This window comes from Danio aesculapii, chromosome 13 (genome assembly GCF_903798145.1).
Source record: "Danio aesculapii chromosome 13, fDanAes4.1, whole genome shotgun sequence".
In the NCBI taxonomy this organism is placed as follows: domain Eukaryota; kingdom Metazoa; phylum Chordata; class Actinopteri; order Cypriniformes; family Danionidae; genus Danio; species Danio aesculapii.
In genome coordinates, this window is record NC_079447.1 from 27,036,769 (window position 1) to 27,050,123 (window position 13,355).

At 35.8% G+C, this 13,355-nt stretch overlaps 1 long non-coding RNA gene across 1 annotated transcript; it reads right to left on the bottom strand.

Moving 5' to 3' along the window:
* Positions 1-3,076: 3,076 nt before the first annotated feature.
* On the bottom strand, positions 3,077-11,441 carry LOC130240073 (uncharacterized). The gene is made up of 3 exons (XR_008838731.1): positions 11,051-11,441; positions 3,987-4,175; positions 3,077-3,365 (listed from the first exon to the last, which is right to left on the bottom strand). It is a non-coding gene; the product is annotated as an uncharacterized LOC130240073 (long non-coding RNA).
* Between the last annotated feature and the right edge of the window lie 1,914 nt (positions 11,442-13,355).

The following is a 13,355-nucleotide window of genomic DNA, read 5'->3' on the forward strand; positions in this document are numbered from 1 at the left end:
TTTTCAACACATTCCTAAACATAATAGTTTTAATAGCTAATTTCTAATAACATTATATAAAATAATAATATTTTAAAAGATAAATAATATTTTACAATATATTTTTCAAGACACTTCTATACAGCTTAAAGTGACATTTAAAGGCTTAACTAGGTTAATTAGGTTAACCAGGCAGGTTAGGGTAATTAGGCAAGTTATTGTATAATGATGGTTTGTTCTGTAGACTATCGAAAATATATAGCTTAAAGGGGATAATAATTTTGACCCTAAATGGTCTAAAAAAATTAAAACTGCTTTTATTCTATAGCTGAAACAAAACAAATTAAACTTTCTCCAGAAGAAAAAACACATTATCAGACATACTATGAAAATTTCCTTGCTATGTTAAACAAAATTTGGAAAATATTTAAAAAAAGAAAAAAATTAAAGGTGGGCTAATAATTCTGACTTGAACTGTATATATATTTAGTGTCTCTATATTAAAATATATATATATATTAAAGTTTATATCTATATCTATATTAATATATTAAAGTTTTTACTTTGTGTGATTGTATTTTTTTTTATTATTGAACACAATGAATATTTTTGGTCACACTTTATTTTGATGGTCCATTTGTTAAATTTACGTTACATTGCATCTACATACCAACTAATTTTCATTAGATTATAAGTAGACTGTTAGGTTGGGGTTAGGGTTAGTGTAAGCTGACATGTACTTGCAATGTTTCTTATAGTCAGTCAATTGTCTGTTGAAGGAGCAGTATCAGCAGATATTAAACAGACAGCCTATTAATACTCAAATGGACCATCAAAATAAAGTGTTACCATTTTTTTGATTTAGATAAATAAAATATTATAGTTTGAACCAAAGTTAAGTTATACTTGATTTAATTTATGTTATACACAGTATTTGTGTGTCAGTGAGGCGAAGCTTGCTCTGGATTTGGCTGATTTGACTCTGGAAACATTCCAGATTGTCTTTGGAACAGCTGTCATTAAAGAAATGTAAAAACAGGAATGCAGTTAAAAGTGTCAGATCAATGATTCATCCCCATCCATTACTGTGTTCCTCGATGCACGGAGACATAGCTAACCGCTCCATCTGATCAGCCCACTTTGCTGGAGCACACCTGACAACAGTACAAGAACACATCCTCATTTTGCAGAGTTAGCAAAATAATGGCTTGACTTATTTAGTTTGCCCAGGACCATCATTCCTGAATAAAAATTCAGTCCAAACCTAATCCATACTTTTAAAATTTCGTTATTGCTAAAATAAGAAGGATAATAGGTAAATGACAATGATGTAAAAGCAACTGTCCATGATTTCAAGCCTGTTTAACATCAACTGTAAACTTGTACATTTAAATCTCATTGGTTGATTGGGATAATACTCTAGGATTTAAAAAAACAAAAAAAATGTTGATCCAGGAGCATGTTGCACCTAGTTCTGCTAGTCTGCAAATGCTTTTAGGGAGGTTTTCAAGGCTTCATAATGTTGTGTCTAAAAGAAATTCGAGAGAGCTTTAGTAATAGAAATTCTAAAATGATTCTAAGATGAAAGATATAATTATTTAAAAAGTAATAATCAAATTATTATTTTTTTCAGATGTAGATTAGTCCCATCACAGAAACTAGTAATTGTTGGATTCAAAGCTGTTTCACTGATTGAAGTAAATAATACATATAGTAACTATTAAGCTTGTTTTTGCCACATAATAAAAAATAAAGTTTTTATAAGTATATATGTTGTATGAATGAATAAACGAACGAATTAATGAAACTATTTCTCACCATCATGCAGATGAGTTTCCATCTAATCGTCTATATATAAGATGATTTATTATGACATTTGAGCAATAAATATAATCCCATAATCCAAACCAAAAATGTAAAGAAAGTCATAAAAAGAAAAGGCCCAATAAATTGTTAGAAATAAAGTCAAAAACAGAGTATTTTGAGAGAGAAAAAAATTTACAGTCCCGATCAAAAGTTTGGGGTCAGTAGGATTTCTAAATGTTTTAAAATAAGCTTATACTGCTCATCAAGGCTGCATTTATTTCATCAAAAATACAGTACAGATTTTACAATTTTAAACATGTTATTGCACTATAAAACAACTGTTCAAAAGTACTTTATTATTTAATGTAATCATTTTTTCAGTGATTTTAAAGATGAATTTTCAACTTCATTACTCCAGTCTTCAGTCACGTGATTCTTCACAAGTCACTCTAATAATTATTATTAATATTAATATTATAGTTATTAATAGTAAAAGCAGTAATGACTGGAGTAATACTTTCATTTGAAACTATATACAAAAAGAAAGAAGTTATTAAAAAAAAAATTATATAACAATTTGACCTTTTCTTACATTTAATAATGTAAATTCTTGGTAAACAGAATAATTTTGTTTACAAAAAAAACATGAAAAAAAACTGACCTCAAACTTTTGACCGGTAGTGTAAATCTCATGATTCTGCCTTTTTTTCTGTTTCTGTCTAAAAGTGTTATATAAACCCATAACTGTGAAATAAAAGCCACTTTGTTTTATATTTTGGAGGAAGTGGGAAGTTGTTTAGTCACATACTAGTACTTGTATTGTGTCTTTCTGTGTGTTCAGAACATCGAGTGACATGCTTTTCCTACTGTTGCTAGATTTTTCTTATTAGATGCATTGCCTTAACCTTAGCATAGCACTAGCCAACTTGCTTAGCATGTGCTGATTATTCTCTTCAACATGCAAAAGAAAGCTAGAGCAGATGTTAAGAGTGTAAGTGAATAATAATGACTTATGTTTTATTCTGTTCCTCTCACAAAATAATTCTATGGCTTCAGAAGACTTTGAATATAGAGCATGAAACACAACTTTTATAATTCTTTACTGTGCATTTACATACTTTGTGAAGCTTCAAAGCAATTACATTTGCATGGGGAAGAAGTGGCTAGTATATTATTTAAACTTTTGTCTTTTGTGCTGCACATAAGAAGCAAACTTTTAGAACAACACAAAGGGTGAGTAAAGGATCACTTTTGGCAGATTTTTTTCCCCTATAAGTGTGAAACAGCCCACTAACTAGAGCACATATATAGCAGTCTAAGCATTTAAAATACGCCATTAAACAGCAGCACCTCACTGACAGGCAGAATTCAGCCCCTCACGTTTTCCCCTCTCTGGCCTTCTCTCCCATGCGAACGTGGTATTTTCAATCCATCCGGGGGCAGAGAGAATATGCGTACGCTAGCAGCATGTGCCAACAGTGCCTCACATCTGAGAACTTTTAATTTCGCCTTTATTGTATGGATGATCCTGCATACGAGGAGCAAACAAGGCCATAATGGAGCGGCCAGCACCTCGTTGTCTGCCTAAAACCAGAGAGGAAAAAAAAAACACACTGTGAAATCTTCAAAAGGAGAAGGGGTTGATGAGCTCCCTAAAGAGGGCTAGGACTTGTGCTTTAAAAGAAAAAGATTTCGCCAGTGTGTGCAATTTTAATTGCGCTCCTATTGCTTGCCCCCAGCCCCCTTCTTTCTCCCACTCTCTCTCTCTTTCTCTCATTCCCTCGCTCTATCTGTCTGGCCTTCAAAGGGAGTCTCATTCACTCTATTTTAATTTCATAAAGTAACCCCGAGGACAAAAGCAGAGCCACTCATGTGCAAAACTTCTTTATTTCAGAATGACATTACAGTGTTATTGTGGAGTGTGACACCATGGAGAGTCACTGAGAGACGACTTTGGCTTCTCCCTGTGTGTACGTTGCCCACCTACAGTACCCGCTGATAAATTCATAATGTACTCGGTAGTAAACGCTCAGGTACGGTAATGAAAATCAGTCAGACCTTATCCTCTTTAAAAGGCTGAGACGTCAGGCTTTTGACTTGTACTTCTGAATGCTTTTGAACACTACGAAGACTGTGTGCCAAAACAGTGACCACAACTTCTTTTTTTGGAAGAAAATGCTTTTGTTTCTGCAAGAATCAACTTGCCTGTGCTGTCTTTGTTTGGAATTCCCCGTCCTGTTTCCTCTCAGTGGCTCCTGATGGGCTGGATGTCTTCTGCCAGCCGTGTAAGATGAGCGTGGCTCTGTTCTGTCCACCTTGCCCCACAGCGATGAGCTCTTTCTGACTGTAATTGTCGAGCTTTGTTCTGGCTCCACTTTTTTGTTGTGGGACTGTAAACGGGTATAAATGTAGAACAGCTAAAGAGGTCAAACCTGCAGCGAAAAGTGCAGCGGTGGGAAACTTAAACCTGACCACAAAACAATGGCTTTTCCACTCTGTAAATGGACTCTGAAGGATTCTAAAGGGTTTTTGGCAGTGATGATATATTGAATCAAGGATGAAGATTGAAGGTTGATATCATAATGACCCATGAGTAATTTTTTGTTGATACAATTACATTTCAGATAAAAGAACCTGATACAATTTGGCCATAAAATTCAGGATTTACTAGAATTTAAAAGTACAAATTTATTTTAGTTAACTAAAGCTAAAGCCTTACAATTACAATTGTTTTGTTATTAATTTATATGAAATAGAAATTCAATGAACAGAGAGAGTGTCACAATCACCAGCGATCCAGGCTTGCAGATTGCTGGGAATCATTCACTTTCACTCAGGACTACAAATCAGTCACCATAAGAACTGCAAATCCTGTCATGCACCACACACTCACACCTGTTCCAGTTTTCCGCTGATTGCTAAGACACACAGCTGAAGCTGTTCAGAACTGACTACATGGACCTTAAAAGCAGCACAGACACACACACACACACTAGTTGCTGTGTCTTGTTTAACTGTACTGTGACATTACGACACGTCTCCCTCGACTTGCTTTGCCGTGTTTTGATCCTCGCTTTGTTTTGTTTGTTTACGTTGTTTGCTGCCGGTATTGACCATTCTCCTGTTTAATGGCCACGACTTTGGATTGCCTGTATACAGCTGTTTGATCCTGTTGATCTTTGTCTGCCTGACCATTCTTGAATAAACCTGCATTTGAATCCGCACTCATTTGTCAGCGTCCCATCACATTACAGAGAGAGATTTACACAAATAACACAATAATACTAAATGACACTACAGTTAAAATGAAAACAGTAAAGATAAAAAATGCTAAAATAACAAATAAATAACACTTTTCTAATCAATCAAGTGTTTTTCTTTACTGAATACAATTTCTGATTAGGTAGAAATAATTATAATTTGATTGATTTGTCTATTACTTTTTCTTATTATTGATTATGCTGATATTGTTTATAACAATACCTCTGATATTAATTTATAACCTTTAAATGCTGTCTTTAACTCTTTATGTAGGTTTGTTTTAAGATGTTCGTATAGAACCCATCATTGCATATTATATGAATCTCTTGATTTGCTTTAACCTAAGTTCCGTAGACAATATCACTGGTATTTGTTTCTTTTTAAATGTGTTTATTTTAGTTGCCCTTTTGGTTTAAAGCAGTTTTTTTTTTTCATTTACCTCCTCATATTCTCTTCAACATATGCAACAGAATTGCTTTTTTGTTCCAATGATTACAACGGAAAGTGTCCGTAGATCCTTTTAATATACAAAGATCCTTTTGACTGGAATAATCTCTCTTCTTCCTTTAGATCAATTAAGTCATTCAGTCAAGATTAATTTATTTTATTTTTTGGCAACAACTTGTACATGTTATTAATTTTGGTTTCAATTGAAATGTATATTATTTATTTGTATACCAAATTGTTTGTACTTTTTGATTATATGTTTTTGTTTGCTTATAGGTTTAGATTGTGGGGTTCAGGTGAAGTGTGCTGCTTGTTTGCTTGTTTTGTTCAGCTGTACTGTATGCTTGTTATATTACTCCACATGTGGTCAAACTTCATGTAAATTCATGTACAAGTATTAGAAAAATCTATTTATAACATGTTTAATTTAATCTGTAGAATAACGTGTATTAAACCAATAAGAGTCTCATCTCCCTTTCCCTTTAAGAGTCAGTTGTGTCACGCCATGGCGCATTTGCAATTTACATGGCGGACTTTGTAAGTGGAATGCTTCACTAGAGAGAAAACAGTTAAACAGACCAGTGCAAAGATAAAGAATGAGCCTCCTCCATTCAGCCTCTTTACTTTCTCTTTACTATATTTTTACTCTTTATTTTACCTTTTTTCTTTCATGGAGTCAGGAAACTGTGGAAACTCACTCTACTGAAGACATCCAGCAGCTTACATATTTAATTTAGTTTGTTAAGCGCAAAGATTTGTTTTAAAACTATTTCTAAATTCAGTTAAAATTTCCAGCAAATGCATAAATAAACAATAATAACAAAGTGTGATAAAAAAAAAAAAAATGTTATATCCAAACACACATACTTTTTAAGCCCCACATGGTGCAAAACCCGACAGGGACACATCTAAACTTATTTTTATCGAAACAAATATAAATATGCATATTATAAATATGCATATAATAAATAATACTTCTAATATTATGGTTTTCATATCTACGAAGTAACTAATAATTTTTGTAACATTTTAATGCTTTTTTTCACATGTAAAGATATTTGTGAATTGCTGAACATCCTGTATAATAAGCATTAAATCTGAACCTGCATAAGCGCATAATGTGCTCTGCGCTGGACTTTAGACCTGCTTTTATTTGGTCAACAGCACAGTCTGTTTCAGTTTCTCAAAATATCAACCCGCCAACGATGTGCCTTAACACACCCATATATAAACCGGCACACCCATGAGTCCTCAAAGTGGCGCAAGTGGATTTGCCATGTAAACAACATGGCGCAAAACGTTAAAATTAGGCTTGTGCTAGTCTAACATTAGCAACAAATCGCACCAAACACGTCTTGCGCCTTATTGCACTGGGTTTATGGTAGGGCCTCTTGTGTTTCTTATTCTTTTTGAGCCTGTTTCAAGCGCATATTTACACATTGATACTAAAATTAATCAGCTGTAAATATAAACACTCACACTTTGCTAGTTTTGACCTATTTTTTTGTTATCTAATCTAACTGTAAATATTTCATCAGTTTATACATTTCCCTAGGAATCAAATCTATGACTTTGGCATTGCTTAACCATTGCAAGCTACTGCTTGAGTAACTTAAACAACTTTAGGTAGTAGCATCCAGTTGGTTTGGTTGTCTTAAGGTTGTTGAATATCAAAGGTTATAACTTGTTGCCAAATAGTCTTGCTTGTGTCATGCTCTCTGAAGCTCTTGGAGAGCGTAGCTTTAAGCGCACACACAGAGGCCTCAGGCAAAAATCAATGCACATATGAGTTTTCGGCTATTTTATGATATATAATGAGGGTTAGCATGAAGGGCACATTGCCGACAAAATATATCGGTGCTCAAGAGCACTCACATCTGTCTACAGAAATAAGTAACAACTTAAAGGAGATCCAGACGTTTGGCAGGGGGCGAGAGAGAGTGTGTTAGCAGTGATGGGTTTTGGCAACATACAGGCAACATTAGCGCCGTTTCCAGATTCCAGGAGATCCTCAAGGGGTTAAATTCTCCACCTTGCCAGCATAATTGAACAGAGTACTTTTACATTTATTCAGTCAAAGGGGTATTTGTTGAGTGTTTTATAAATCCCAAGCTTGGCTGACTCCTCACTTAATTCTCATGTCATTTTTTCGTTTTAAAGAAGTGATGGAATTCTCTCCGAAGACTTTCATCAGTTCTTCAAATTCTTTTATTTTTTTAAAATGCATGCTTCTTGCGTTTTGTATTCTCCTGGTCGTTTCCCTGGCTTTGGCCCGAGGTGACGGTGTGATGAGTGAAAAGCTTTCAAAGTTCAGTAGGGTTTTGCTGTTCAAAAGAGCAGGGCCATTGATCAGGCAGCTCTTAGGCCAAGGATAAAACACTGACGGCAGGCAGGATTTGCAGCTAACGCCTCAGTCTCTCAGGAGCATGAAAACACACACATACACACACATACACACACCTCTCACCAAAGAACTCATGTTAGCCGAGTTATGTAAGTGTTAATGATTCTACAGAGGCATGCAAATTTCTTTCTCCAGACGTTCCAATCAGAAACTCGAACACATGTTATGTCAATAATGTCACTAGCGTGCTCCTCTAAACGCTGGCTTGGTTTGGGTTCACATCAGACCTCAGATTATCGGTGAATCTAGCGTTTTATAAACCTCAACCGCTTTTAATTTAAACGCACCTAGAGGGACTTTAAAACAAGGGAGGATGGGAAACGCAGATGTGCTCTCTCTGGTGTATGAAATGAATGTGGACAGGCGAACTATGAGGAAGCCATCACTCTGGTTTTCTAACATTACAGAGGATCGGAAGGGGGGTGGACCTTGCATATACAGGCCCATCATGGATTAGCCATCACGGGCTTAATTGGTTTGTGATCTATTTATAGAGTGATTTAGCACCATGTTAAATTCCTCTGAGACGCACACTAATACAGTATGTATTTCATTAAGGATTTACCACATCTTATTCAAATGTGTTCTGACAAGAGTTATATTTTAAAGAGAGTCATCATCTCATTAAAAAAATAAATGAATAAATAAAATGCATTGTCAAAGTGCGTTCTGCATGTACCTTGCATGTTTAAAATACACATTAAATAACGCTAACATGCAATGAAATTTGCATAATGGCATATATAAATGTGTACATTATTATAGCCTAGTTTGGATAATATCACAGCAATAACAGGGGGTTGGTTGGTTTTGAAAATTGTGTGGAGTGAAAGAAATATGTGCGTGTTGTCAGTTTTAACAGGATATTGATTCTTGTTTATTTTATTAATTCAATCATTTTCTTTTCGACTTGTGTCAGCATGTGTTTTACGCAGCGGATGACTTTCCAGCCACAAATCAGCAATGGGAAACACCCATACACTCTTTCATTCACACCCACACATACAGTACAACCCATTTAGCTTATTCAATTCACCTATAGTGCAATTAGATAAATTATTTGGGATTTAAAAATAATTTAAATGAGTAATTTATTTCATTATAGACATTTTGTCAACACAAATGTAGATGAAGAGATCATATTCGTATTACATTAAAAGAAAATGTTTGTAGTTGTAATTTTCTGCATGTTCAATTTTATTCATTTATGACAATAAAATGTAAAATAGATTATCTCAACATTCATTTGGGTTTATTATAATGGATATCTTTTTTTCTTTTTTACTCATCAGCTTACATGTGATTTGAAAGAATAAGGGTGCTTTCACACTTGGTTCAATTGCCTGAACCGAACCCAAGTTTGATTGTCCCCCATTGCCACCCTTTCAGCTGGTTTGTGTTCATACCATCTTTTTTCCTTCTGAACCCCAGTACACTTGCGTCGTCAAGCCACGAAAGCAAAGCGGCAAAATAGAGACATCCGCATTTCACAGTCATTCTGCTTTTACTGAATGTTTTGCTTTTGTTACCAAACATAAAATACAGAGAGCCACTTGCATCTACCCGCCTCAAAAAAAAATTTTGTTGTACAGTTGGCGGTTCACTTCCGTTATTTGGTACGATTGCATTCATATCACCATACCAAAGTTCACACAAACCATACCCCTGACCAGGGGTTTTCAACCTTTTCGGACCTACCCCCCTTCAGTTTGTCCAATTTTACCCCACCCCCCATCGTCATTCTAGCTCGAGGAAATGTCTACAATAAAGCTGTACGGGTCGCTCACATATCATATGAATAGCACTTCTCACAAAACAGATGCTTTACACACATAAATGCTTGTGTAGAAATGTTTATTACTAACTTTTCAATGAACATGAGTTGATTATAACTGCAGATCAAAGACAGTGCGAAACAGCCTACTGTAACGTCTGTAATTATATTAAATAACTAAATAAATGAACATATATAAACACAAACAGCCCTTTACAGTCTCCGATATGTTATCAATTACAGAAAACCTACATATAGCAGACATTTCGCCCGTATTAAGGTTCAAAACAACACAAAATATGGCCTACAGTCAGTGAAAACCTCTTATCTGTGTCTGTTAGCTTCAGCAGCACATGTAGCCTCTGTTAGAGAGTAATTCCGTCAGTCCCGGTTCATATTAGTCCAAAATGTGAAGATAATAAGTTAGTTAATCATGGCATTTTATTCACGTTTTCTGAAAAAATAATGTGCTCCTTTTTTCCGGCTTCTCCTTTGTTTTTTCACGCTTCACTCTCGCGTTTGTCAGTGTCTGACAGGATCGGGTTTCAAAAGCACGTCAATAATCAAGCGCAGGTTATTATCCTCAGCTCAAGAAGTTTGTTATTTCAGATATAATGTTAGACGCGCGCGAGCGCTAGCAAGAAAGCGAAACCGCTTGCGCCTCAGACTGGCTCGTTAAAAACTACGGGGCACAGGGTAAATCTGCTCTTCTTCTTGGATTTATGGCTGTTCATCAAGATGACGACAAGGTTTGTTTGAGCCCAGATCAACCATGGCTCGTTATTATATGTATTTATAATTCTGCTATAATCTCTCGCTGTGTAATTCAAACATGGCGGTTTTTTTGTTTTTATTCTGGCTTGTTGCGTAAGCGAATGACGTATCTCTGTAAACCAACAGCGTTCAGCTGCGCGTGTGGCTCCGCCTTTAGGTACCCTTTCTCGTGTTTGGTACCCTTTCGAAAGGGTGCCAAAAAAGTGGTACGGTACGGTTCGGTTCGGTACACTTTTTGACAGTGGAAACGGCCATAAAAGCGTACCAAACCGAACCGTACCGTACTGTACCACTCAGTGGAAACGAGCCATAAAAGCTATTTTGAACTATTACAGGCCTCTATATAAAAAGGTGAGGATGCAGTTCCAAAAAATAATAATAATAACCCATTTTTATCATAAACCTTGAAAAAAATATGATTAATTTTACTATTTAAAAATTTACTTTGCATTCTCATATTTAACTAAATGTAACTTTTAATGGCTTGCCATACTTACTAACATTACTCCCATTTAAAAATTGTATCAGATTAATTCTAAAGCAGTGTCCATTTGTTAACTCTGACAATTAATATCAGCATTTCTAGTGGTATCTGCCCTTATTACCTCCATCGCTTGGCTGCTATTATCCGCCGCTGACCACTCATGAAACCACCCACTGTCACTCCTGTGTCCATGCGTCGTTTCCAGACATCAGTGCTGGGAGTTGAACCTGTTCCATGAATAAGTGATGGGGCAGGAAAAAAAGAAAGCAAAGCAAGCAAGTGCACAAAAGCCAGAGAGTGAGAGAGAGTGAGAGGGAGAGAGAGGCTAAGCTCAAAGGGAAAGCAGACAGGATATCCGTCAGAGCTTGCTGCACTTGGTTGGGCATGAGAAGTGAGGAAGACGGGAATGGGACGGGGACACCTGCCTGTTCTCTGGCCAGTAGAGCATGCCTGTGCCAGTCAGTGCTTTCTCTCTCTCTCTCTCTCTCTCTCACTCTCTCTCTCTCTCTCTCTCTCTCTCTCTCTCTCTCTCTCTCTCTCTCTCTCTCTCTCTCTCTCTCTCTCTCTCTCTCTCTCTCTCAAGATGAGTTCATCTCACCTTGGGCCTGCGGGGGCAGCTGGCAGCCCAGCCAAGTCCCACTGCTCAGGGACACGTCTGGCACACCCTGCCCGCTAACTGCCTGGCAAATGACTAAGAGAGTGTGTCATTCGCCTGAACCCAGAGTACAGCTTCAGTATGGTGCCATTTATTTCCTGCAGACATGATGCTGTTTCATTTATGCTGATGAATGATACCGAATTCTTGAGATGTGAGGAAAAAGTGAAAGTCTTGTACTAAATGGATTAAGTTTGTTTTGATGGAACATTTGTACATCATGTGGACTATATGAGAACTAAATGTCAACTACTTTTCATATTTTTTAAAAGGTTGGTTGGTTAAAGGGATAGTTGACCCAAAAACGAATTTTACCTTACCATTTACTCACTTTCGTGTGGATTTAAACCTTTATGAACTTGTTTTGTCTTAAATGGAGGAAAAAAAGTCAAATGCTTTTTTAACAAGTGAAAGGTCAATAAATAATGACAGAGATTTCATTTTTGGGAGAACTATCCTTTTAAGATTTGTAGATAGTATTCTTGTCGATGTCTGTTACTGGAGCAGAGCAGACAATTTACTAATTTCAATTTACTAGTTAAATACACTACAGTCAACTTACTGTATATATGTTTCTTTATTTAACCGGATAAAAACCCATTGAAATGGTGGCGCCAGTGGTTAGTGTATTGACATGCACTCCAGTGCTCACGGTGACCCGAGTTTGATTCCACCTCGCGGTCCTATGCTGATCCTTCCCCTCTCTCTGCTCCCCATGCTTTCCTTTGAATACTCTTTACTGTCCTATCAAATAAAGGTGAAATACCCCTAAAAATAATTATAAAAAAAAAATAAATAAAAAAAAACATTGAGATCAAGATCTCATTTACAAGGGTGACCTGGCCAAGAGCTCCACAACACACGACTTGAAAAAATAATAATAATATTAATAATAAATTGAAAATTAAGATAATATTAAATTAGTTTAGTTGTTCAGCTATACCACATTACAATATGTTAAAAACTTATTGTTATTTGTTAAAAAGGATAGAGCGAAAAGATTTGATTAGGATGAGCTCAGATATTTTAGTTCAGACTGAAGAGTGTTCCAGCATAACTAAAGGCTCGCTTCCTCTTTTCAGTTCGAACCCGGGGAACAGTCAATTGATTAGATTCACTTGAAGTAAGGCATACTGACTTTTTGACTTATGAAGAAGGGAATTTAGCTATAAAGGCACCAGACCCAGAAGAGCCTTGTAGAGAGTCACCCAACGTGTATACCTTCTTACATTCAGAGAAGGCCACTCAGCTATGGCATACAGTTCACAATGGTGAGTTAGTCTCTGACAGCCTGTAACAAACTTCAGAGCGCTGTGATAAACAGAGTTTAAAGGCTGAAGACATTTGGTTGAAGCATTCGTATATAAAACATCACCATAGTCAATCAACGGTAAAAATGTTGCAGACACCAAATGTTTAAAAGCTTTAAGAGAAAAGCAGGATGCATTTCGATAGTAAAACACAAGCTTAACTCTCAATTTACTGTCTAAACAGGGCCATCAAAATAAAGTGTTAGCAAAAAGGTCATGCAGAATAAGCACATTTTAAAATTAAATATTTAGCCCCAAAATAGATGTAGTAGCTGCTTTCAGTTACTAGTTTCAGTTTTCAGTTACTTTTGTTATGCCATTGTTTTGAATACCATGTAATGTCACACATTGTCATAAGGGTCAATTTTGTAAAATTGAAATTTTTGCAAAATCTTAATACTGAATTAATGATTTATGAGATATGATTTATGTTGTTAGGATAGAACGATATTAAAAATATA